General features: G+C 38.4%; 1 protein-coding gene across 5 annotated transcripts in view; it reads right to left on the reverse strand.

The window, feature by feature from the left end:
• The window catches only part of FYB1 (FYN binding protein 1), a 169,842-nt gene that overhangs the window by 110,267 nt on the left and 32,600 nt on the right, over window positions 1-26,975 (reverse strand). For 2 of the 5 annotated variants that reach the window (XM_010367654.2, XM_010367653.2), the window contains exon 1: window positions 4,338-4,496. The exons of 1 other annotated variant lie outside the window; for it this stretch is intronic. The gene's annotated coding sequence lies outside the window, so the exon portion shown is untranslated. Of the gene's footprint in view, window positions 1-4,337; window positions 4,497-26,975 lie in introns of those variants that run through there. 2 more of the 5 variants (XM_030927927.1, XM_030927923.1) reach the window with 2 other exon arrangements.

Consider the following 26,975-nt stretch of genomic DNA (forward strand, 5'->3'; position numbering starts at 1 on the left):
TGTAATGCCACATTTTACCCTTAAAAATAGTTAAAATGGCACATTTTATACTATATATATTTTACCATAATTAAAAATTCAGTTAGAATGTTAAAAAAACAGTGTTTGAAGAATTATAAATTTAAATTAAATGTAACAGTGGATCAGTATCAAACATCTAATATGAATAAAACAATAAAAAATCCACTTGAGAAATATAAGCACAACTCTAACTAGTTTTTGTTTTTGTTTTTTTGTTTTTTGTTTTTTTTTTGACTGATAGGGTAAATAAAAGTATTTTGAGTGGTTTGCTTTGCGCTGACGATGGGGAAATGATGAGAAGCGTATTGTGTGGTAGGATCACCCTGGGGGAAGTTTTTTTAAAGCAGCACTTGCTGTGTGGCCCACCCCACCCTGCTGTGCTCCTCTCAGGGATCTTTTTTAGGGGGACTCACCAACCCAGTCAACCAAGGGTGCCGGGGGGAGGGTGTGGCATCCTGTGTTGTATTCAGAGGCAAGCATTATTAAAGACAAGTGGGATCCTGGATCTGTCTTACTCTTATCCTCACATCTTTCTTGATCAATTACTACCAAAAGAGTGGCAGAAATTCAGTGGCAAGGATGGGGGCAGCTTTTGGAGTGGGTACCCTGATTTAGCACAAGTGAATGGGATTGGAGTGCAGATGCTGGTTGCTTGTCTATAAATTATGCCCATGTATATGCCAAAAAGATATGGCCATGTATCAGAATCTATGAATGTGACCTTATTTGGAAAAAAGGTCTTTGCAGGTGTAATTAAGGATCATTCAACGGAATTATTCTGGGTTATGTAGGTGGCCCTATATCCAATGACCAGAGTCCTTATAAGACACAGAAGAAGAGAAGACAGCAGAAGAGGAGAAGGCCATTTTATAAGAGAGGTAGAGGTTTTAGTGATGCAGCCACAAGCCACGGAATCCCTGGAACCACCCGAAGCTGGAAGAGGCCAGAAACGAATCCTCCCCTAGAGTCTTCAGAGGGAGCATGTTCTGCCGACAGCTTGAGTTTGGCCTTCTGACCTCCAAAACTGAGGGAGGATAGATTTCTGTTGTTGTAAGCTGCCTAGTTTGTGGTACTTTGTTACAGCAACCACAGGAAAATGATACACACCCTTACAAAACTCCCAAATTACCTTTTTTCATGTGTGTGTATAATATGATTTTTAATATTGTGTGTATTTATATTAGCATATATTAGAAATCTCTAATATAAAAATAGTGCTATGCATATTGTTAAAATTCTACCCGCATCTCCCTCCTTTGTTCACTTTTTTGTTTATTTGTTTGTTTTTAAATTTTATTTTAAGTTCTTTCTGGGATACATGTGCAGGATGTGCAGGTTTGTTACACAGGTAAATGCGTGCCATAGTGGCTTGCTGCACCCCTCAACCCATCACCTAGGTATTAGACCCCACATGCACTAGCTATTTATAGTGATGCTCTCCCTCCCCCTGCCCCGCAACATGCCCCAGTGTGTATTGTTCCCCTCCCTGTGTTTGTGCTGGATTTCTACAAATGTCCAATAGTCTATGTGGATGAAGTTTAGGAGGAAGGGAAAAAAGATTGTTTCATCATCATTTTTTGCTGCACCACCATTTGTTGCCATATTAGAGGTGACATCCCAGCTGAGATTATTCCTGACTTGGAAAGACTAAGTTGGGAATTAGTCACAGGCAGCAGGTGAGTTTGGTGGCATTTCACGTACACTTAGAAGCAAAGTCATCCACTGCTCTGACCAACTCTCATGGCACAGGCCTCAGCAACATGATTAACAAGGTTATGTATTGAATTTATATAGCTAAATGGTTTTCCTGGTTTCTTATCTGTTTAGAGAGGCTGATTAGCAGAGGTAGAAAAACAAGAAAACCACTGAGCTTTCCAAATTTATCAGAGAAACCCCAGACCAGCTTCTGATGGGGGAATATTCCTTGACTTCCAGAGCTTCCCACTGGATTTTCATCCTGCCCAAAGACATTCTAGGTTTGTTCCTAGTGACCAATAGAGAGCATTCCAACAATCACTTCTTATCAGTCAGCAACTATATAATAAATACCTGGGACATGCTTGGCCCTGGGCTTTCGTAAAAAGAAAGGAGACAAATGGGCCTTAAAGGTAGAACAATTTCAATTAGAAGCCTGTACGAGGTTTAGAAGCACAATGTTTGAGAAAGTAAAAAATCCTTAACCATCAGCGAACCAAGTCCTTCATTTTACAAAAAAGAAGTTGGGTAAGCTATCTGTCCAAGGTCACACAGCTGGGTCTCTCCCTTGCTCATCCTCTGAGCTTTCCACTGCGCTGTGCTGTCTGACCTGTGGGGTACCAGCTTCTACAGCAACTTACTCTTAAGAAACAGTCACAAGAAGAGAGGGCAACCCGGATTGCCTTCTTGGCCAGGTGCTGTGCTAAGAGCTTTTCAGGGATCACCTCATAACAGGTCTATGGAGACGTTATTGTTATCCCCATTTGACAAATAAAGAAACTGAGTCATGGAACGATTTAGGAACTCGCCCAAGGCCCACAGCTGGTGCGTGGCGGAGACCACCTTCAAGCTCAGGATCTTGATTCTGGAGTCACAGTCTTAACCTCAACCTCTGGAACCACAGCCCAAACCTACCAGCGGGCCATGGTTCATTCTCTTTGCTTTCTTGTTTTTAGAAATGTTCCTTTAGAGGCAGCCTCTAGTAACACCTCAGACAAGTGAAATATCATTTCTACTTCACTGACCTCTCTCTCTTGTGAACATATTGTATAAATGGTGGAAAATGTGGTTTTAAAAGTACATTGAGGCTGGTAAAAGCTTCAAAGTCACCGCCTGCACTTACTCTTTGAACCACTAGATGTCAGTGTGATTGTTCTATGAAGCAGCCGTAACTTGCAAGGTGTCTCATTGCCCGGGAAATCAGCTGCGGCGAGCTTCCAAGCCTCTGGACTACAGCAGAAGCTGGGGGGAATTTGAAGCCCAATGGTAGTAAACAAATGATGGACATGACAATCAGGCAGTGTGGATTTCAACCTTTACAATAATTTCTCAAGGGAAACAGAATCCATTTTAGCCTTTCCTTTTTGAAACAGATGGTCAACTTTTCCATGGGGTGCCTTAAGTGCACCATAACTCCTTTGATATTCAGGATCACCTTTAATGGCATATCATAAAATAAGTGGTTTTATTGGAAAGAGCAACCTTATCCTTCTCCCCCTCACCTATCACTTACGATTAATTTCTTAAGGCATTGGACTATTTGAAGTGCGTGTGTCTCACCTTGCATGGGGACGTTTTGCTCCACTTAAAACCTCCGCTGGCATTCTCATAGCATGGGCAGAAAAACACAGCCGCAGCTTCACCCTTCCTGTGATAAACCCGTCTGTTTTCCACACAGAATTATTTGTATTTAATGCAAAAATATTTAAAATGGTGAATATTAATAATCTATTATTTTACATTAGTATTCAAAAAGTGTATATAGTTTTTTCCCCTCAACAACTCCATGAGATAAGTTCTATTATCATCGCCATATTTAGATGAGAAAACTGAGACATAGAGAGGTTAAGTGGCTCTCCCAAAGTCACACAGCTAATAGAAAGCAGAGTCAGAGGCCCATTTTCTATTAATTACTTCACTGCAAATCAAGTTAAATAGAGGGGGGAAAGGCCTTGTGAATTTTTCAGAAGAATCAGCAATGTATACAAGAAAGGCAAAGGCTCCGATGAAAATTTGGAGTTGCTGGTTGCTTTGAAAGGCCTCCTTGGCTGATTTGCGGCTGTTTGTCATCATTTGTCCAGTTTGCCAGGATTCCTTCTGAGAAGGCATAACTGATGGCAGTATAGTCCCTTTCTTTAGTCTATGTAGAAATCTCACATGAATGGCCACCTCCTGCCAGGTTTGGAGGAAATTGCAAGTTACTCTTTCTTATCAAAAGGATGGACACATGTTTGTTAGAAAACAGGATGAAATAAATCATCTGTGCCCAGCTCTGTTGGCAATAAAACCTTGTTTCTGGTTTCACTGCAAGACATTATTCAACACTAGTGGCACCAGAGGTTCCAACAAGAACACATGAGAGGCCTTATCCGGTTACGAAACAGCAAGTGACAGACACATTCCTGGCCACATTTTTATCTGCTTATCATCCTTTTGGCTACAATGAGGCTGAGTTTTAGTGTCTCATGTTCATCTCTTTTGCTATTTTCCAACAGAACATGCATTTCCTTCAGTTATTCAGCTAGTAGAGTCTGTATGCCAGAATTTGGAAGTGGTGCTTTTTTCCTGCTATAAAGAATTACACATTTATTTGAAAGAAGAAACCTAGGCATATCTGTTACCTGACTCCTGCAGAATAAAGTGGAAGGATGGCCTCCTTTAGTGGATCTTCCCGGGCCAGGGTCTGGGACCCACTCACTTTTTGCTGTTGCATCTGCTCTGCATGTGGAACTCAAGAACTGAGGAGTTTTCTGATGCCTGGCAGGGTTTTGTTCAGGGCAGTGGTTGAGTGAGCCACACCTCCCTCCCGCAACCAGGCAAACTTAGACAAGAAAAGTTCTATTATGCCCTCAGGATATTGAGTAAGAAGGAGGAGAAAGGGGAACTTAAAAGTGCCTGTTCAGCCTGGATACTTCTGCTGACATTCCCACCAAGCATGTGATATTTAAAAGTGTAAAACCAAAACAAGGTTCTCCTGCCTTCCACCATATTTATTCAAGAGGAAGAAGCTGTAAGTTCTTTGGACCTGTAATCTTCCCACACACCCAGAGGTGTCACCTGCAGTGGGGGCCATAGGGGGTGCTTACAATTAGAAAGGTCCACTGGAGCATGTGGAATATTTGGAACCTAACTGCACCTGAGGTCAGGAGGTAAAGTGGGGCGCTTGACCATATCAACTGAAGGGTGGTCACTCATGTGCTGGAAAGCCCACTAGACTCACTCTGTCGAGTCTCTGTTAGACTATTCTTCAGGCTGGAAGAAATGGAGTATTTATATGATAATCCATGTGAAAAGACTATCATCGGGGCTGAGTGCAGTGGGTCATGCCTTAATCCCAGTACTTTGGAAGGCTGAGGCAGGAGGATTGCTTGAGACCAGGAGTTCAAGACCAGTCTGGACAACATGGTGAGACCCTGTCTCTACAAAACTATAAAAACATTAGCCAAGTGTGATGGTGCATGCCTGTAGCCCCAGACACTTGGGAGGCTGAGATGGGAAGATTGCTTGAGTACAGGAGTTCAAAGCTTCAGTGAGCTATGATTGTACCACCATTGCACTCCAGCCTGGGTAACAGAGCAAGATCCTGTCTGAAGGGGAAAAAAGAAGAAGGAAGAAAGACAGAAAAAAAAAAAGAGAAAGAAGAGAGAAAAAAAGAAAAAGAAAGAAAGAAAGAAAGAGAAAAGTAAAAAGAAAAGAAGAGAAAAAAGAAAAGAAAAAGAAAAGAAAAGAAAAGAAACCCCCCAAAACAGAGGCTACCATTGGGACTAAATGAGATTTTAACAAATTGTGGTTGTGAAATTAACCTCCCCCACCTTCCTTCTACTCATTCATTCATAAACATCAAACACTTACTGTGTGGGTCAAGCACTGCCTAAGACTAGAAAGATGGAGAAGACGAGGATTTTCCTCTCAATGGCTTATAATCTTACAGACGTTATGCCAGAGATGGTCACTTTCCTCCCAGTATGATTTTCCCTTCTTATAGAGTAGTGGGGTCAGCAAACTATGGCCCACGTGCCAAATCTGGCCTGCAGAATGTTTTGTTCAGACCTCAGGCTAAGAATTTACATTTTTTAAGAATTGTAAGAAGAGGGAGAAGAAGCAAAAGAAGACAATGATGACAACAATGATGATGACATGGCTGAGATTGTATATGGCCTGAAATATTTACTATCTAGTCCTTTTTTTTATATTTTCCTCTAAATGATAGAAAAAGTTTGCCAAAAGTTTAGGATGCTTATTCTATCCTAAGAAATCTCTGGCTTTTTACCTGGCCCACAGCTACACAGGACAAGGCATTTTCTAGTCCCTCTTGCCATTAGATTTGGCCATATGGTTAAGTTTTAGTCAATGAGATCTATGCAGAAGGGATCTATGTAGCTTCTTGGTGGTTCCCTAAAAGAGGGCCCCATCAAGCTTTCTCCTCCCAGCTGGCTGGGATGCTGTGGGGGCCTGAGCTCTTCTGATCCAGTGATGACTGAGGTAATACCCTAGGCATGATGGAGCCAGAAGATAGAAGGACCTGGCCCCCGACACAGGAGACAACCCCATCCACTGGATTTTGCTAGATGGTTATAAAGAAGGGAACAGGAGGAAAGACATTTAACTTTTAAAAATCAGTGTTATGTTGTGTCTCTTTTGCTGCAACCAAACATGTATTATAACCACTATAGAGATAGACACTGTATAACCAACCATGACACACTGTGATGAGTGTTAAGCTCAAAGTACGAATAAAGGCCTCTGGAAATACCCAGGAATATGTAATTCCTTCTGCATGGGGGCAGAAGAGTTGAGGAAGACTTTACCTAATATGGGACAGTTGATCTTGGGCCATGAAGGAAGCCTAATTGGAATTTGGGATTATTTGTTTTTCTTCTCCTCTCTGCCAACCTCTAGGTGGCTCATGCCTGTAATCCCAGCACTTTGGGAGGCCCAGGAGGGTGAGTCACCTGAGGTCAGGAGTTTGAGAGCAGCCTGGCCAGCATGGTGAAACCCTGTCTCTACTAAAAAATCCAAATATTAGCTGGGCGTGGTGGTGGTGCATGCTTGTAATTCCAGCTACTCAGGAGGCTGAGGCAGGAGAATTGCTGGAACCCAAGAGGCAGAGGTTGCAGTGAGCTAAGATTGCAGCATTACACTTCAGCCCAGGCCAACAACAGCAAGACTGTCTCAAAAATTAAAATAAAATAAAATAAAATAAAACAAAATAAAATAAAGTAAAATAAAATAAAATAAAGTAAAGTAAAATAAAATAAAATAAAATAAAATAAACAATCCACCAAAAGTAAGCAACACACCCTGTCTTCAGGGAATGTACTGCCCCCTCTCCTTTTTCACCTGGCTCACTCCTGCTCTGCTCCAAAGCCCAGTGTAGATATCATCTTCTTTTGAACTTTGTCCCACAAGACTGGGTAAGGCCTTCTGAGTTCTGGCGCTTGTACTCTGTTTTAGTTGTTGGAGACATGTCTGTCTTTCTCACTAGATCATGAGTTCCTTAAGGGTTGGTGGTAACTGTGGCTTATTTGTCCTGGATTTCTAGCTTCTAGTACATCACCAGGCACACAGAAGGCACTTTATAAACATTGAGTAAATTAATTTATTAGAGGCCAAGGGTAGCTTCCTGGTTTGTGGGGCTGTTACTTTTTTTTTAATGAATTTGTCCTAGGAAAGGAAAGGTGAGCCCTGCAATTTATATCTCTCAGTCTCTGTGTCCTCAAAGTATATACATTTTTAAAAGTTTGCTTTCCAAAAAGGAAGAAAAGAAATGTACACATTTAGAAAGTTTTAATTTAAAAAATTGAAAGTTTCGCTTGATATGAATGGTCTCTATGCTTAGTAGTGTCTGAAAGGTTTGAAGATTTAATAAAAACAACTAAAATGTTATGAGCTGAGTTTAGTAACATGGTATGTTTCTGAAATAAGTGGAAGTATAGATACTTGCTCAAATTTATCTTATTTTGAGCTTTTCTTATTATTACATAACAATAAACATTCATTTTTCTATTTTAATAAAATCTTTACTCACAAAGGAAAATTTGTGCAAGAATATTATTTGATTACAAGATGATGATACTGATAATTACATTTGATTCTCCCCTTTGTCACTCTGTGTTATGTGTCTTATAATCAGTAAAAGAGGAAGGGGAACAACATGCACTGGGGTCTGTCGGGGGAGGGCAGTGGAAGGGAGAGCATCAGGAAAAATAGCTAATGCGTGCTGGACTTAATTCCCAGGTGATGGGTTGATAGGTGCAGCAAACCACCATGGCACACGTTAACCTATGTAACACACCTGCATGCCCTGCACATGTACACTGGAACTTAAAATAAAATTAAATTTAAAAATAAAAAATAAAAGCAAAAGCATTGCTTTTGATGCAAAGCTATTTTACTACATGCTTTGGCTACATGCAATCAATTTTCTGAACTGGCAAATTAATGTAAGACTTTAAGACACCGTATAGTACTAGTATTTTCCCCTATCATTTAGAGGAAAATACAAAAATATGAGGAGCATATTTTCCTTTACATATAGTCCTTCTTGAGATGGTGTTAATAGAAGGTGAAGTTGGAAAGAATTACTTGCATTGTTTCTAAAGGAAACCAATAATTTAATATTATGTTATTATTTGAATATGAAGTTTTCATTATTTTTGTGGCTATTCACTAAAGGCCTTCATAGATTACAGGGAAACTTGAGCAATTAAATTAAAAAAAAATTCAAAGCCTTCTGAAATAAAGTTTTTGGTCTTATATCTGCTACAGAATCATAGCTAACACCTCAGTGCTTCTGGATATTTTATTAAATGTTTAGGGCTTCCATTCCCCCATGCAAGAGTAATTCTAAGCAAATGATGAATGTCTCAATGAGTAGCTCATTCTTTGTGGATATGAAAACTAGGTTTCCATTTCCCTATCCAGTGCAGCTGTATTGTGCAATACAAGGAAATAAAACCCTAGGTAAGAGAATTAGAGTGGGGGTGGGTGTAATAGAGATAGAGAAGATCAGCTTATTCTCAACTCACTACTCCCAGTATCAAATATCCATTTCAGATAGAAGAATTTCTGTCTTTATACTCCAGCCCAAATTTCCTACTGTTCCTATCTCATCCCACACTCCCCTCTTCTCCAGGTGGAGAAACTCTATCCTGTGCTGTCTGCTCCGTATAATGACGACTTTGAGGTGTCAGCCTGTTCATGACTATCACTTGTCAATATGCTTGCTTCTCTGTCTTCTAAATTAAATACTGTACTTATTGTTGTACTTACTAGCAATTATATTTTTCTACAATTAAAAAAATGATAAAGTTAATATTCTCAAAGGAGCAAATAACATGAAGATGATGGCTATTCCAGCCATCTTTCAAGGAAAGGTGATCTGGTTCTGGTGGCCAAGCCAGCTCTGCTATGCCAGATTAAAGCCTCCAGTGACTTACTCAGAAAACAAATCATGAATGTGTTTGAAAGTGAAATGGTTTGGCCTCCAGTCAGCCTTTAGCACAGTCCTGACGGTTTTCCTTACTACAGGGATTGGGCGTCCTGTGAAGACAGATGGGGGAGGGCTGCCACCTTCTGCTTGCTCACCCAGGGATAGCTTCCCAGGCTTTGCCACTACTCCAGACTAATGAGCAGCAGATGAAGCTCTGATGAGTCCACGCCTTTCTGGAAGCTTGTCGTTGCCCTGCCAACATATGTTGAGTTGTCAAGAGCTCTGTCTTTAAGCCAATCACATCCTGATCACAGTTCATTAAAGGTATGTATTCCTCTAGTGAGCTCATTGTCTGTTGTCAGAAATCACTCAGTGCCCAAACACATTAGGATGAGAATGGACTGTGTAGGAGAGAAGAAAATAAATGGGTTCTGCTTATTTGCTTTGACTTTAACAGCTACTTCCCCTTATGCAACTCAACGCTCACGCACACATATCAGAGAAACATTATCATCTGCAAGCTGCAGGACTGGCTTCTATTTAATGTGTAAAAAGTGGCTTTTCTCTACTTGCCTCTCCCTAAATCCTTCTAACCTCAACCTCTTTCCTCTAACCTGCTCATTCTTCCTGCTTTCTTCCAAGTAGGAAACTACTTGGTTAACATCAGAGATTTTTCCACCTCCAAGCTTCTAAAATTCTAGAAATACATTTACATTAGGGAAAGTTATAAAGGACTTGAATACTTTCCAGAGGTTTTTGCTACATGGGGTTTTATTAGTGGACAAAACCTTATAAAAGATGTCAACAATCTTTGAGAAGCAGAGGTATGAGAACTGTGTCTGCTTCCCCACTTCACATCCTTGAATCTCCTCCTGACTTTCTGCCATGCGGAAGAGTGGTCACTGAAGATTTTTGGTTTTGTACAGCTAGCAGTAAAATATATTTGAGTATGCACTGCAAAACTGTGAATATTTATTAATGAACCCACATATCCATGTATGTATATAAATGTGTGTGTGGTATGTGTGTGTCTGTTAAAACATTTTAATTGACAACATTAGGCTGGGACAGCTCCAGAGTTTTATGTTTTTATGTTAGCAAACCAAAGTCCAATGTAAACAATAAAATAAACTTTACCAATTAGAATGGTCAACTAACTTCTAAGTAAAGACTTTACCAATCAGATACTGCCAGCTAACCTCTAACTAGTCTTTTTGCTCTAACCAGTCAGATATGTTTTCTTTTTTTTTTTTCTTAGTGCACCTATGAAAACTCACTGTCCATGCAGCGGGGGTGGAGTTTTCTGAACCTTTGTGGTTCTGATGCTGCCTGATTCATGAATTGTTTTTTATTCAAATAAACTGTTAAATTTATCTTGTACAAAATTTTTCTTTGAACAACATGCACATATATTATGAATATACTTTAACCATTATAAAATGCAAACAAAAATAGAAAATAAAGGAAGTTTTTAAAACATAAGATTTCTAACAATTTCTCTTCTTGTCCAATGAACTGTCTTGAACCCTCCTCCTGAGATATTTACTTTATTTTGGAGGCAATTGATAAAAAGAGTGGAGAGAGAAAATCATAGCACTAGAAGTAGGCAACACATACAGGGATCTTTCAATAAAACTACAATGTTCACCACTGGTTGGTTCCACTTTTTAAATAGTGTTAACAAGTTCCTTTGCTCAGCATGCAAGTGTGCACCCAGCCCACAGTCTGATCCAAGGCTTATTTCGTCACAGCATTTTGCCTCTGCAGCAGGCCTCTTATGGGTCCCTGGTGCACACTTCTGAGGGTCTCACTATTGCTCTCCTGGCTAAGTAACCACATAAGGGACATTTTCCCCTGAATGTGCAACAGGCACTATCCACACAAGACTGAAAGGTGAGCTGAGGATTGGCTTTAGACTCCTTTCTCTGACTCACATGTTCATGTCTAATCAGCATGTCCTGTTGCTGCTGTGTCCCGAGTGTTGTTTGAATCCAGCCTTTTTCCTCCTGTCTCAGTGAACTACCTTCATCATTTCCTGCCTTTTTAACTGCAGTGGCTTCCGATGGAATTGTTCTGCCTCTAATCCTTTCTTTGTAGGATTGTCAACATGATCTTCCTGTGATCAACTGGACGATATTTGCTCAAGCCTTTCACTAGCTTTCCAAACCTTTAGAGAGAAAAAAAAAAAAAATCAACTCTTTAAGAGTACATACAAGCATTTCCTTCATCAGACCTTACTACCTCTTCGCTTTCAGGTGGCATTGCTTTTACTTCTCTGACTTCATGTCTTCTTCCCCCATTGTCTTACCCTTTGTTAATCCACCCTTTTTCAAACTCAGCTAGAATTTCACCTCCTCCATCAAAGTCTCCTCTGACCCTTTCAGAGTATGTATTGCATCGTATAATAGCATTTTACATCTTCATTCTACTAGATCTTGTCAGAGGTAGAATTCACTTCTTAAATTTCCTGTGTGTCTTTAGAACAGTAGTTCTCAAACTTTAGTGTTCATAAAAATAACCAGAGGAGATTCTAAAAGTGCAGATTCCAGATTTAGTAGGCTTAGGGTGGCACCTGGCAAACTGCTATTGTAACTAGCTTCCTCCTCAAAGTGACTTTCATTTGTCATTCTTAGAGTTTAGTACAGCATTAGGTGCTCGGGCCATCAATAAATGTCAATAAAAGAAGGCATTCTCTATCTCTTATCTTTCCACTTTTGTCTTTGGGACTTTTGATAGACTATTTCTGGGTGCAGAGAATAAAACTCACAGCATAAATCTGGTCTTCAGACCTGTTTTTGTTGCATATCTGTGTGTGCAAACACATATACATTCACATAAATTCACACACACGCACATACATTCATATAAATCAATTAAAAGTAGTTTGGAAAAGCATAAAATGATGGAGAAACTTGCCTAGATTAAAATATACCAAAAAGATGTAAAAATCAAGTGTAATACATAACTCTTGGTTGGATTCTGGTTTGCACAAAAAAAGTTGATAAGATAATTTTGGTACAACTGGAGAAATTTCAATACGGGCAATTAAATGGTATGAAATTATTATTTTTCTTAGGGGATGACAATAGTATTGTGGTTAAACTAGAGAATGTTCTTATTCTTAGGAGGTGCACGCAAAGATCTGTAAGAATGAATTGTCACAATTTGAAGACAACTTGTCTTCAAATAACTTAGGAAATAATTTATATACACACATTATATGGCAAAACATTAACAATTTGGGATAAATCTAGATGAAGGGGATATAGATGTGTGTTGTACTGTTGTTTAAGCTTTTCTGTAGATTTTAATTTTTAAAAATAAGAAAATATAAACACTAGAGTGATTTCATGTAACAATGCAGATTTCTAGCTTTCCATGAAAAGTCTGATTCTCTGATGCAACAATTTGTTGGAGCTCTGAAAAGCCTCCATAGTTTGCTATAATGGCTTCCCTCATTGATGTCATCTGCCTGAACCCAGTAGGCATTTGGTTTGCAATCCATAATAGAAAAAATTTCAACTCCTTAATAGCACATATAAAACTTTCCTTTATCAGACCTCATTGAGTCATGAGACTTTGAAATTCTCCTCCTGATTCTCTTTATAGAATTGTTTTTCTTGAATCCCATAAGATTGACCCAAAATGTTTTTCACCAGGGAAGACCTTTCACCTTGCGAGGGCCAACTGGGAATTGGGAACAGAAGGCTTGAGTAAGACATATACGCTGTTTCCATTCTTGACACACATATAAAGCCCAGTGCATCTCTCTAAGATCAATGATCAGATTGGAATAAGAGATGAAAAACTCAGAGACAAAGGATAACTTTTAACAAGAGCAATAATATTATTTCCACCTTCTAGGATCTGGGGTCCTGGTCATACAAATCAGGATGAATAGGATACACTTGGTTGGTAGATAGATACGTAACCTCAAAGGAAACACAGTGAAATCATGATAGAGACTATCTTTGGGAAGCAATGGCAAGAAATAGGCCTGAGGAAGAATTATGACTGAATTTCAACTTTATATATAATGTTCATTCTTTTCATATTAGAAAGACTTTAAGCAAAGATGACAAAATCTTTGCCAGTTCTTAGTGATGAATACATTGTTGTTTCTTATATATTCTGTTTTTTCTGTTTGTAAAATTTCTCAAAACAAACAAACCAAAATGTGTCTACCCCTCATGGGACAAAGATAGCCACAAATATTTTGTACCATGGACATGCCAACTTTGGAAAAGTTGTCACCTACAGTAATGTGCTGTCAGTTTCTTTCCAGAACTGAAGGAAGTGGAAGTAGAATCGTAAGACTCCAGTTTTCTTGAATACTATTGAATATTAGGAATCACTGATTTTAATTTCAAATCACCAGGGTCAACAATTTTGATACTGTATTTCCCCATTATTCCCCAGTGGTTAAAGAAAGAGGCTAGCTGAAGAAAATCAAGACAAACTTCCCTTCCTTTTTTTTTTTTTCTCACTCTGAAAGCTAATAAAGCAAGATCTCTGAATTATAATGTAATCTTTCCTCCTTTTTGGTTCTGGGAGCTAATAAATTTTAAAACACAATTAGGGTATTACAGTTGATGGCCACTTTGGGACTTTTACCTAAACACAGCTTTCCCTCATGATAAAATTAGGATGGTTCTTTTATCCACTATAATTTTTTTTGTGTGTGTAACGCATGAAAATAAAATGAACTAGTAACAAGGCTTTGTCTTATGGTGGCAGAAGATCTCATCTCTCTGTGTGAAGAGTATGGCTGGGATCCTAGGACTGGAGTCTGTCCTGATTCAATGTCCTGCCTTGGCCAGAATGGGACTGGGGCTATCAAAAGGAGCCTGGGACTCACGACCCAGGGAACAGTGGATGAATATTTTAGAAGACAGGGGCTGATATTCCCTTACTAAAGGATCCATGTAAAACACAGTAGGGCTCTGAGCTTGTTGGGATGGGATTGATGTCCACCATTTCCCGGTAGAGAAATGCAGACAACAAGCTGCTTGCACGAAATGCGAAGCTAATTTGTTCTATAGACTCATTCTCTGCAGTGTTAAGAGAGTGACTATAAAAAAAGAAAACCCGAGGAGAAATCAGCCATTGTCCAGACTTAAATAAAATGACAGTGGAAACTAGTAACTCACCTGAACTGTGTCCATTTCCAGAATTAGTTGAAACTCTAAACTCCTTTGAGTCTGACCAAGGTGGGTGAGTTGGGGGTACATCCTTTGATATTCACTTTTGACATTTATGTCTGCCTTAACTTAGGGAGATGATTTGACTTACTGTATGAAGGTCAAACAATGATTAATAGCTACCTTTTTTGTGGGATTAACATATTCCAGGCAAGGTGCAGGGAATTTATACAGATTGTCTAATTTAATCCTCATAATATTGCCAAGGTGACGATTATGCCTGTTTTAGAGATAAGGGCACTCTGGTTTAGAGAGGTAAAGTGAGTTGCCTAAAAGGCAGAAGAGGTCCTGAAACTTAAGTCTGTATAATGGCCCAGATCCACTTTGTTAAATACACCCAGTGATTCTAAAAGCTGGCTTCGCAAGGCTTCACAAGAGAATAACCTGAGGGTAATTTTACCAAATGCTGACAGCCGACCCCATGTGGTTCAATTAAATCACAGTACTTGGGTGAGGTGTCTGGGCATCTGCAGTCTTCAGAGCTCTCAGATGGTTCTAATGGGCAAATCAAGATCGGGAATCTCTGAAGTACTTTATACTGCTTCCAACATAACTAAACTCTTCGTATAGCGAGGTAAACAAAATAATGTCCCCATCTCCCAAAGGATGTCCACCTCCATATCCCAGGAACTGTGAGTATGCTACCTTATATAGCAAAGGGGAATTTGCAGGAGAGCAATTAGGTTAAGAATCTTAAAATGAGAAGATTACTCTGGATTATTTTGGGAGGACCCGAGTAACCGTAAGGATCATTATACATGGAAGCAGATGGCAGGAGGGCCAGTGTCAGAGTGATGCAGCTGAGAAAGACTAAAGACTTGATCAGCTATTGTTGACTTTCAAGATGGAATAAGGCCATGAGCCGAGGAATGCAGGCAGCCTCTGGAAGCTGGAAGAGGCAAAGAAATGGAGCCTCCCCCAGAACCTCCAGAAGAAGCACAGCTCTGCCCATGCCTCAGAGGCTTGCAGACTTCTGACCTCCAGAACTATAAGACAATAAATTTGTGTTGCTTTAGGCCACTAAATTCATGGTAATTTGTCACAGCATATATATATGTGTGTGTATATATATATGTGTGTGTGTGTGTATATATGTGTATATACGTGTGTGTATGTGTGTGTGTGTGTGTGTGTGTGTGTGTGTATATATTCTTCCACATCCCTGCAGCTTCTCTTCTGTCTTAAACATGCTTACAGTCACTTTTTTTAAAGTCCTATCACTATGTAAAAATGTATTATTACTTCAGTGAGTTGGCCTTACCTAGACACCCCTTCAAAGCCATCATCCACAAGGCTGATGTTGGCATTGCAGTCTAATGACTGAAACCTAACTGCACAGGGTGTAGCTGAGAATTGCTGACACTGTGGGAACTTAGACTTCCCTGTCTCAGTACACACACACACACACACACACATACATACATACACACGTACATACAATATTAGTAGAGTGAATGGAATGATTGATTGTCCCAGGCCAACCATAATAAAAATGGAGCATAATCTTGTGCAAATATCTTTCCATTTAAAAAGGAAAATATACTAAAGTGTTATATCATTATATTAATATTGATTAGAACAAGGAGGAAGAAATAAAGATAATGAGGAGGAAGAGCTATTATCAAGACATGTTTATTCCAGGAGGCTGTTTGAAGGAATGGAAAAAAGTACTTAGCTCAGAGCAAAACAGCTCGAGCCGCCAGCTTCAGCTGCTGTTGCCCTGGAATTTCTGTGTTACCTTGGACAAGTCATGTCCCCATTTCCAGGCTCAAGTCCATGAATTGAATTAGGGAACACATTCAAAAGCCCCTGGCACAGAGCTTGGCACATGCCAAGTACAAATACATGGTTGGCCCATCTTTTCTCTCTAAATGTGCTGAGTACCTTTTGGGTTACAAAGCTTTCTATTAGGTGCTATGGTCGAAGTTGTATAAGAAAAAAAATCTCTTCTCTCAAGAAACCCAAGACTATTTGGAAAAACAGATGATATATTTCTGGAAAATTCATAGTACAATGACTATTACAGGGTAGTATATTTCAAGCATGTAATAAACAGCCCAGTCATAAGAAATTGTTACACGTTAGAGTGCTCCTGAAATGCTACTTGAAAAATGGGTAGGATTTTGCAGGCTTTGAGACCAGGAGATTAGTGCAAATAATGGGAGAAAGAGTGCTAATAAGGAGGTACTCAGACACTAATTATTTCTCAAAATTCTTATGTGACTGGGAGGTAAACAGAGGTGCAGAGAGCTATTTCTCTTTCACAGAGGGGAGAACTGAGACAGGGAAGTCTAAATTCCCACAGAGTCAGCAATTCTCAGCTGCACCCTGTCCAGCTGAGTTTCAGTCATTAGACCGCAGTGCCAATATCAGCCTTGTGAATGATGCCTTCGAAGAGTTTTCTAGGTAAGGCTGACTCACCGAAGTAATAATATATTTTTACATAGTGATGGGACTTAAAAAAAAAGTGACTGTAAGCATGTTTAAGAGAGAAGAGAAGATTCAGGGGTGCAGAAGAAAAGTATATCATCAAACTATTTGCCTTAGCTCTGAGCTCGTGAGAAACAGGTCAATGTAGAACAATGAACAATGGTGAGCCACACCAAGTTTGGCTCAACTTTCTCTGAGCCAAAGATAAGAGTGGCTGAAAGAGCAAGACAGGAAGATACCTGTTTCAGAACATGCACACACATATACACACACACACGCATGCATACCAGTCTCCTTCAGCAGTCAGCTTTGATCAAAATGAAGGTTGCATGTTTGTAAAAAAAGGAACATTTAATATAAACTTTTCTGGCATCAGTAGCTCATATTACCTGGAAATGTAAGTCACATGAAACTAAAGAAATGAATAAGCTACCAGGAAGGTGAGTCAGGGCTGCTCTGGGAGCCACTCTGCCTCTTCTCCTTGCAATAACCCACAGATGTGCAGCAGGCCTCAGAAATGGCGTTCAGGCTGCCCACAGACCCAGCTATCCTCTCAAATGGAAATTAAATCCTCATTTAAAGCCACTGTAAAGTGTGACATTTTAGCATAAACATTTCATTTTTAAAAGTTTGTATGCAACTGGAAAGAGCTAGCAAATATTTGGCTGGGCAAATAAATGGTTTGGTTTATGAGAAAGAAGTAAGACTTAGATGTAGCCCTGAAAAAGCTGTGGGTAATTAGTTGACTGGATGAAGAACCAAGGTGAGCAACCTTAGCGGAGTCTCCTGGCCAGCTTAGAAACAGGGTTTTATTGGCTTTATTCTTTCTTCAGTTAATCATTGCTTAGGAGTCCAGTTGCTTTATATTTGTACTCACCATCTTCTAGAGCAGTGGTTCTCAACTCTTTGGTTCCAAGACCACTGAACGCTTAAAAATGATCGGCAGACCCCAAAGTGCTTTTGTTAACATTGGTAATAACTGATAAAACTTTCATTTACTTATTAATGCATTTAAAATAACAATAAATCATTACATATTAACATAAAACTTCTATGAAAAATGTATTTTCTAAAGCAAAACTTTTTGTGAGAGGCATGGAATTGTAAATTTTTACAAATGTCTTTAATGTCTGGCATAATAGAAAACAGCTGTATCCTGATGTTTGCTCTGCATTCAGTCTGTTGTGGCATATTGTTTTGGTTGAAGTATATAAAGATATGGCCTCATACAGATATGTAGTTGGAAAAGGGAAGGATATCTTAATAGCCTTTTCAGATAATTATGTAGTATCTAGAAAATTCCACTGAGGACTCAGGAGAAAGTGATAATGAAAAAGACAAGTAACATAGTAGTAGTATTGTGTAGGTAGTTTTGACCTTGTGGGTTGCCTGAAAGGGACTTGATGACTCCCAGGCATCTTTGGATGACATTTTGAGAACCACTGCTCTGGCCTTTCTCTAGCTTAGATGGGGTTTACTGTTATCTGTGGCTAATTCTTTAAGTAAACTGACTGTGAACTCCACATGCATGATATCCAGGCTCATTTCTAGGTCTTTAAACAGCTTCTTCCACTTAGTTCCATAGTCACTGCCCCATCACCACAGCACATATGTCAGCAAGGCTGATTTCTCATGGAACCGTAAAGAGTATGAGAAAAGGTCATTCATCAAGGCTGTTTTTGTTTATTTGTCTTAGTACCTTTTCAAATAATTACATAGTATCTAGAAAATTCCACCGAGAACTCAGGAGAAAGTGATAATGAAATAGAGAAGTACCATAGTATTTATGTTTAATTGTATTTGTGTTTTTGTTAAAATATTACTGATCCTTAAAATGCTTAAATCCAGGCAGGGAGACATATTTGTGAATCTTAGTTAATTTATAAATATAAAAGTATTCATGATTGTTTCCTATGGAGCCCATGTTCTAGGCAATGTGATTATAAGATTTCATCAAATGGTCCTATTTTGTCAAGGAGCTCCATCCTTGAAATACAAAGAGGCAATTAAAAATTACACAGTTGTGGAAAACAGTGTGGCAATTCCTCAAGGATCTACCAGAAATACCATTTGACCCAGCCATCCTGTGGAAAACAGTGTGGCAATTCCTCAAGGATCTAGGACCAGAAATATCATTTGACTCAGCAATCCCATTACTGGGTATCTACCCAAAGGATTATAAATCATGCTACTATAAAGACACATACACACGTATGTTTATTGTAGCACTATTTACAATAGCAAAGACTTGGAACCAACCCAAATGCCCATTAATGATAGACTGGATAAAGAAAATGTGGCACATATACACCATGGAATGCTATACAGCCATTAAAAAGGACGAGTTCATGTCCTTTGCAGGGACATAGATGAAGCTGGAAACCATCATTCTCAGCAAAGTAACACAGGAACAGAAAACCAAACACCACATGTTCTTACTCATAAGTGGGAGTTGAACAATGAGAACGCATGGACACAGGGAGGGGAACATTATACAACAGGGCCTGTCAGGAGGTTGGGGGCAAGGGGAGGGATAGCATTAGGACAAATACCTAATGCATGCAGGGCTTAAAACCTAGATGATCGGTTGATGGGTGCAGCAAACTACCATGGCACATGTATACCTATGTAAGAAACTTGCACCTTCTGCATATGTATACCAGAACTTAAAGTATAATTATAATTAAAAATCACACAGTTTATAAATACAAACTCAATAATCAATTTAAATTCCATGGAAGATAAAAAGGTCAGTGTAGCTTGCAGGGTAGTGGAATTGTTTCCTGTTCACATTATAACTAGCAATGGAGGCAAGGAATGATGACTGTCAGAAAGTTTGAGGTGAAGAGGGAACTACAGATAATATCCCAAGGAACAGCTGTTTTTTTCACAGTCAGTGCAGGATCTTAAAAATATTTTTCTTGAGAAATGAACAAAGGTGACATTTTTACCCTTTGGGCTTAGAAAGGGGTCAGCACACAATTCAGAAATAAATAACTCTTGGCTGATTTGATGCAGATGTCATCCACAGTTGTCCAAGCAGGGGAAGAGGGAGTGTCAACAATTTGCTACAGATTTACAGTTAACATCTTTGTGAATTTAGCAGAATTCATAAAATGTGACTACTTTGTTTCTCTTCCTGCTGATTAAATCTTTACTTTTTTTTTGTATTGTGATGCTAGACACCTGAGTAGATGTATAGGAGCTGCCATTTTTAATTGTATCAACACTCATTAAGCATTTTTTGGGCATGTATTTGGTGCTAGGTGTCGTACTAAGTGAATAAATGATGAATGAAACCGGTCTAACATATGACAACTATCAAACATGTATGGGAACTTGTAGCTAATATATCATCAGCTGCCATAAATGAAATCAAACATCTTCTATATTTCTCAACAAAACTGTTGATAAACTTCTAGAGCAGTGCGGTGCAATAGGACTCTTTTGTAGTGATAGAAATGTTCTATTTTTGTGTGGTCCAATATGGTAGTAACTGACCACATTTCACTATTGAGTACCTGAACTGTGCAACTGAGGAACTAAAATATTAATTTTATTTATTTTTAGTAAGTTAAAATTTAAATAGCCACATGTGGCTCGTGGCTACAGTATTGAACAGCACAGGACCAGGACCCTATGATATCTTTTAGTTTTCTAAATCTGTCAGATACTAGATAAATTCTAGGTGTGCCACAAGATTTTAAAAGATACTTTATATTAAATTCTTATTAAGGGTCAAACCTGGGTTAATGAGAAGATTAACACACTATTTCCTTTGCTTTGAAGTTAAGGATAAATTTGAAAATAATCACTAGAAGATTTATGGGAGTAAATCCCTAATTTCAAGCGACCAGTATGTCTTGGAAAATCTGCTGGATGTTCTGGACTTTTATAGACTAAAGAAGGCATTGAGGTTTTTCATAATATAATAACTTACAAATTGGAAAATTAAGGTATTCAATAACTCTGGCAAAGAAGTGAAAGCAAATGTGGAAAATATAGGCCATTAATGTAGATCCAATTGCTGGGGGATAGTGTGACGTTGCATATATGTGGTCAGAGGAACTATAATGGTTTGGAAAAAATTTCAGAAATGGAGATGCCATATCCATAGAGATACAGCAACACCTAAAAATTTTAGGGGATACAGGTTTTATAGTCAAAGGCTCTCATCATAGTTTAAAAAATGAACACAAAGATGTAGGCAGCTACATAACAATGAAGAACAGGGAATAACAAGGAACAATCAAAGGTTTATCACAAGATAGCAAGTTATTAACTGGCAAATTAAAAGACTGGAAATAAATGTTGTAAATTCAGAGGAAACTAAGCTCACATTGGACAAGGGGGCTGAGATAGCTCTCTGCAGCTTAGCCAGTTTTTATCCTTGGCCAAATTGCTTGACCTGAGTTTCAATGTTGTTATCTATAAAACAGAGATGTTAGCTAATGTAAGATTGCTATGAAGACTAGCACAAGGCCTAACACATAGCAGGTACCGAAGACTACAAGACTACTCAAGTAGTTATGACTATTCACTACTGCCACCAGCAACTTCTGGAAGTTGTACAAATATAAGAAATGTAATGATGGTGGTGGTAGGGAGTGAGTAAGTGAATTTAATTTGAATAGAGGTTGATGAAGGAAATAGTAGAAAGCAAGTTTAACAAGTAAGTTGGGCCCACATAATCTCTTTTCCTTGAAATCCTGACAAATGAATTTGTGTTTGACTGTCATTGGTAACTGGAAACAATTGTAGGCTCATGCCAAAAACGATAGGTAGATTATCCAGAGGCACCACAAAAGATAAATCGAGGTGAAAGGCAAGGAAGGCAGTTAGAGGGATGTTACAATAATCTAACTATGAGATGACAGGCTTGCTGAAGATATTAGGTACATGCATGGAAATAACAGGGCAAATATGAAAGATTCTTTGAAGAAAGAATGAATTAAATTTGAGCTTCGCAGTCTGTGGGTCCAGGAGTTATAAATGAGTTGAGATTGATCCACTAAGGCCTTGGGGCTGTGGGGAACATTCTAACCTCCATCAAGCAACTATTTCCTGTCAAGATGCAAATAGCAGTTTTTTGCTTACTCAATCAATAAAATATCATTTCTTACACATGCTATGATAGAAAAAGTTCTGATAATCACCGAACTAAGGTGCTTAGTGTCAGACTGATATAAGGAAAGAAAGTAAAAAAGAGTTAAAAGGACTACAATACTTGAAGACAAGATGAGAGATACTGATGATGGCATAGGTGGGAAAGGAAACCCCTTAGGAGAAATTTGTTTTGAATATTTCAGTTGCTGTGAATATGAAATATTCATACAAATAAATGGCTAGGAAAACAAGATTGCAACAAGAATGAGAGATTTCTTAGAGATAGCGATTATCTGCATTGAAAACAGAAATCAGTCAATTGCATTTGGCTAAAGCATCACTCAGGGAATGTGGATTAATAGATTCCTATGAACCTGTTTCAATCTCCTTTCTCTTTAGGTCTGTTCTATTAATTATTTTCACCTTGCTTTAGACGAAGATATAGAAGCATTATGACATTTACAAATCGTACAAGTATGGGAGGAATAGCTAATACATTGGCTGATGTAATCAAAATTCAGAATGGTTTATTGACCGCAAACTGAGAAGATACAAATGAACACGTGCACACCACCATGTGAATGTACTTTATACCATGAACTGTACCCTTAAAAATGGTTAAGATGGTAAATTTTGTTGTGTGTATTTTATAATTTAAAAAGACAATATTTATAGAGAAGTTCTGCATGCATTTGTGTGTATATATGTACATGTATATTATATACATCCTACAATATATCTGTGTGTGTATCTGTGTGTGTGCGCATAAGAACGCGTATGTGCATAAAATTCCTGTGAGGATAAGTTTTAAGGAAGCCCAAGTGGGAGAAAGAAAATGCATTACATTTTTTAGGTGAATTTTTACTTTCTTCCTTTGAGTTTCTCCTAAAGAATTCACTCTAGGGGGAAGAAATCCCCCAGTTGTAACATGGCAAAGATCAAAATATTTAATTAAGGTGAGATACATTTCTTTGCAGTGCTTTTTTGGGCCAACCCGCCTGCCTTCCAAAGAAGGAACAATAAAGAGCAGCTGTCATGTGAGAAAAAAGTTGTTGAGGACAATGAGGTCTCTGTAGTCAAATAGGGAACTATTACTGTGGGTACAGGAAGAGAGAAAAAAGAGCCCCAAGCCCTCAAAGTGTCTGTATGCAATCTCTACAACAGCCAGCATCAAATCAGTACAAAGTCTGTCTAGGGGCTTATCCAGAATAACAAAGCAAAGATTAAGTAGCATAGATGGAAAGATGATTAAACCTATAGGAAAGCTGAGAGGGTATTAGGGTGAGGCTTCATGTTTGTTTCCTTCTTTCCTCCAACAGCTAAGCTTTAAACCACTTCTCCTTGTCATATCTGAAAACTTCTTTGCGTGTGAGAACATGCTGGATATTTCTGCACATGCCAGTGTGCCTTTTTGGCCACCTGACTTGCTCATGGAGACTTATGTATAAGTGGATCACTCCAAAGGGGGCATCACCAAGTTTGATTCAACATATGCAAGTCAATAAGTGTGATTTGCTACATAAATAGGACTAAAAACAAAACCACATGTTCATTTCAATGGATGCAGAAAAGGTTTCTAATAAAATTCATCATCCCTTCATGTTAAAAACCTTCAACAAACTATGCATTGAAGAAACATATTTCAAAATAATAAGTGGCATCTATGACCAGCCCACAGCCAACATCATACTGAATGGGCAAAAGCTGGAAGCATTCCTTTTGAGAACCAGAACAAGAAAAGTATTTTTACTCTCACTAGTCCTATTCAACACAGTACTGGAAGTCCTAGCCAGAGCAATCAGGCAAGAGAAAGAAATAAAAGGCATCCAAATAGGAAGAGAGGAAGTCAAACTATCTCTGTTTGCAGATTATATGATTGTACAACTAGAAAACCCTATAGTCTCTGACCAAAAGCTCCTAGATCTGATAAACAATTTCAGCAGTTTCAGGATACAAAATCAATGCATGAAAATTAATAGCAATTCTATACACCAACAACATCTAAACTGAGAACCAAATCAAGAACGCAATCCTATTCACAATAGCCACAAAAAGAATAAAATACCTAGGAATACAGCTAACCATGCAGGGGAAAGATCTCTACAGTGAGAATTATAAAACACTGCTCAAAGAAATCAGAGATGACACAAACAAATGAAAAGTCATTCCATGCTCATGGATTGGAAGAATCAATATTATTAAAATGGCCATACTGTCCAAAGCAATTTGCAGGTTCAATGCTATTTCTACCAAACTATAAATGATGTGGTTTACAGTATTAGGAAAAACTATTTTAAAATTCACATGGAACCAAAGAAGAGCCCAAATAGCCAAAGCAATCTTAAGCATAAAGAACAGAGCTGTAGCCATCATATTACTCAATTTCAACCTACACAAGGCTACAGTAACCAAAATGGCATGGTACTTTCTGCCTTTGAGTCTGTACAAAAACAGACATATTGACCAATGGAATGGTATATAAAACCCAGAAGTAAAGCTGCACACCTACAACCATCTGATCTTTAGCAAAGTCAACAAAAACAAGCAATGAGGAAAGGACTCCATATTCATAAATGGTGCTGGGATAACTGGCTAGCTGTATGTAGAAGATTGAAGTTGAACCCCTCCTGATACCATATGCAAAAGTTAAGGCAAGATGTATTAAAAACTTAAATGTAAAACCTAAAACCATAAAAACCCTGGAAGATAACCTAGGAAATATAATTATGGACATACGCGCTGGCAAAGATTTCATAACAAAGATGCCAAAAGCAATTGCAACAAAACCAAAAATTGACAAAATGGAACCTAATTAAACTAAAGAACTTCTGTACAGGAAAAGAAAATCTCAACAGAGTACACAGACAATCTATAGAATGGGAGAAAATGTTTGCAAACTATGCACCTGACAAAAGTCTAATATCAAGAATCTATAAGGAATTTAAACAACTTAACAAGCCAAAATCAAACAACGCCATTAAAAAGTGGGCAAAGGACGTGAGCAGGCACTTCTCAAAAGAAGACATTCACACAGCTAACAAGCATATGAAAAAATGCTTGACAATACTAAGTATCAGAGAAATGCAAATCAAAACCTCAATGAGATACTATCTCACACCAGTCAAAATATCTATTATTAAAAAGTCAAAAAATAACAGATGCTGGCAAGATTGGGAAGAAAAGGGAACATTTACACAGTGCTGATGGAGATGTAAATTAGTTCAGCCAATGTGGAAAGCAAAGTGGCAATTTCTCAAAAAACTTAAAACAGGAGTATCATTTGATTCAGCAATTCCATTATTGGGTATATACCCAAGGGAATATAAATCATTCTACCACAAAGACACATGCATGTGTATGTTTATCGCAGCAATATTCACAATAGCAAAGATACGGAATCAACCTGAATAGCATTCAGTGGTAGACTGGATAAAGAAATTGTACATATACACCATGGGATACTATGCAGCCATAAAAAAGAATGAGAGCATGTCCTTTGGAGCAACTTGGATGGAGCTGGAGGTTATAATCCTAAGTGAACTAACACAGAAACAGAAAACCAAATACTGCATGTTTACACTTCTATGTGGGAGCTAAACATTCAGTACACATGGACTCAAAGAAGGGAACAATAGGGCCTATTTGAGGGTGGAGGCTTAGGGGATGGAGAGGATCAGAGGAATGCCTATTGGGTACTATGCTGATTACCTACCTGGGTGATGAAATAAGCTATACAACAAACCCCTGTGATACACAGTTTACCTATGTAGCAAACCTTCCCATGTGCCCCTGAACCTAAAAGTTAGATAAATAGATAGAGAGATAAATAAATAAATAAATAAATAAATAAATAAATAAATAAATAAGGCATCACTACACCAGGGTGTCCAGGACCTATGAGTCTGGTCCATGGAAAATGTAGAGGAGGACATAAGCTTTGGTTCTATGCCCTGATTCTGAGACTGTACATAGTCACAACAGCTTATTCCCCACCTTCCTGTGTATGTACATCTCCACCTTTTTCCCTTCCTCCTACCTCTCCTTCCTCAAAACCTAGAGTGATAAATAGGTGATAGAAAGGATTGGGGGAGTGTGGTCAATATGGAGAGTGGGCAAGGGCTGTACCCTATTTCCTTATTTCTCCTCATTTTTAAGGATGGGTCTGTACTGGCAAAAGAACAGGTACAGTTGAGTTGGCTGTGTCCTGCACAATCCTAAGAGGTGCCATGCACAATGTTGCATATGATACAGACCACTCCCAGTGGGAAATCCACTTGATTTGAAGAGCAGTGTATTGGGAAGGAGTCTCATGGTTTGGGCTCTTCTGAATTCTTCTTGTTATAGTTTAAGCTCTTTTTTTTTTTTTTTTTTTCCTGGAGGACATCTTTTTAATAAATATTTGTTCATAGAATTTGTTACTTAAGGTACAAGTCTCTTGTAAACTTACATTAAGGCTGAAAAGGAAGTTTTATCAGGCCAAAGATGTTCCATTACTTTTTCTTTCAGCCATATTCCCTCCAAATTTTTTAGTCACTCTGAGAGGTTTCAGAAATCCTTACATGTTTCATTCCAGGAACTGTTAAATTACTGTTTTTGTTTCCCTTTCAGTTGAAACAAAGCCAGCTCTTAGGTAGCCTCAAATTTCTTTTTCAATCTATTTTAACAATTTCCTTAAAGCTGTAAAATGCTAGAATCCAGAATTAATCATAAAAGTTATGTGTCTGTTGTACTACAATTTTAAAAAGTGTGTGTGTGGGAGGGAGGGGTATAAGAGAAAAATAAAGAGGGAGAGATACTTTTCTTATCTGTATAGCAATCATATTTTCCTAATGCAAACATGAGATATAGGGTCAAAATACCTATAAACCTCTGGATTTAACAAATAGTTAATAAATATTTGTAATGTTTGTGTGGATGTGTGTGCATCTTTTGCAGTCTGAGATGGAAGGAATAGAGAATATAACTAATTAGTCTTTCCTGAGATAGAATGGAGAATAACATAACAATTGGTTAGATGAGTTTTTCTTGTGAGCTTTTGAATGGGTTCTAACTGAGAATTCACTATTGTTTCACATGGTCCTGACAGTCCC

The sequence above is a fragment of the Rhinopithecus roxellana genome, chromosome 3, assembly GCF_007565055.1.
Source record: "Rhinopithecus roxellana isolate Shanxi Qingling chromosome 3, ASM756505v1, whole genome shotgun sequence".
NCBI lineage: Eukaryota > Metazoa > Chordata > Mammalia > Primates > Cercopithecidae > Rhinopithecus > Rhinopithecus roxellana.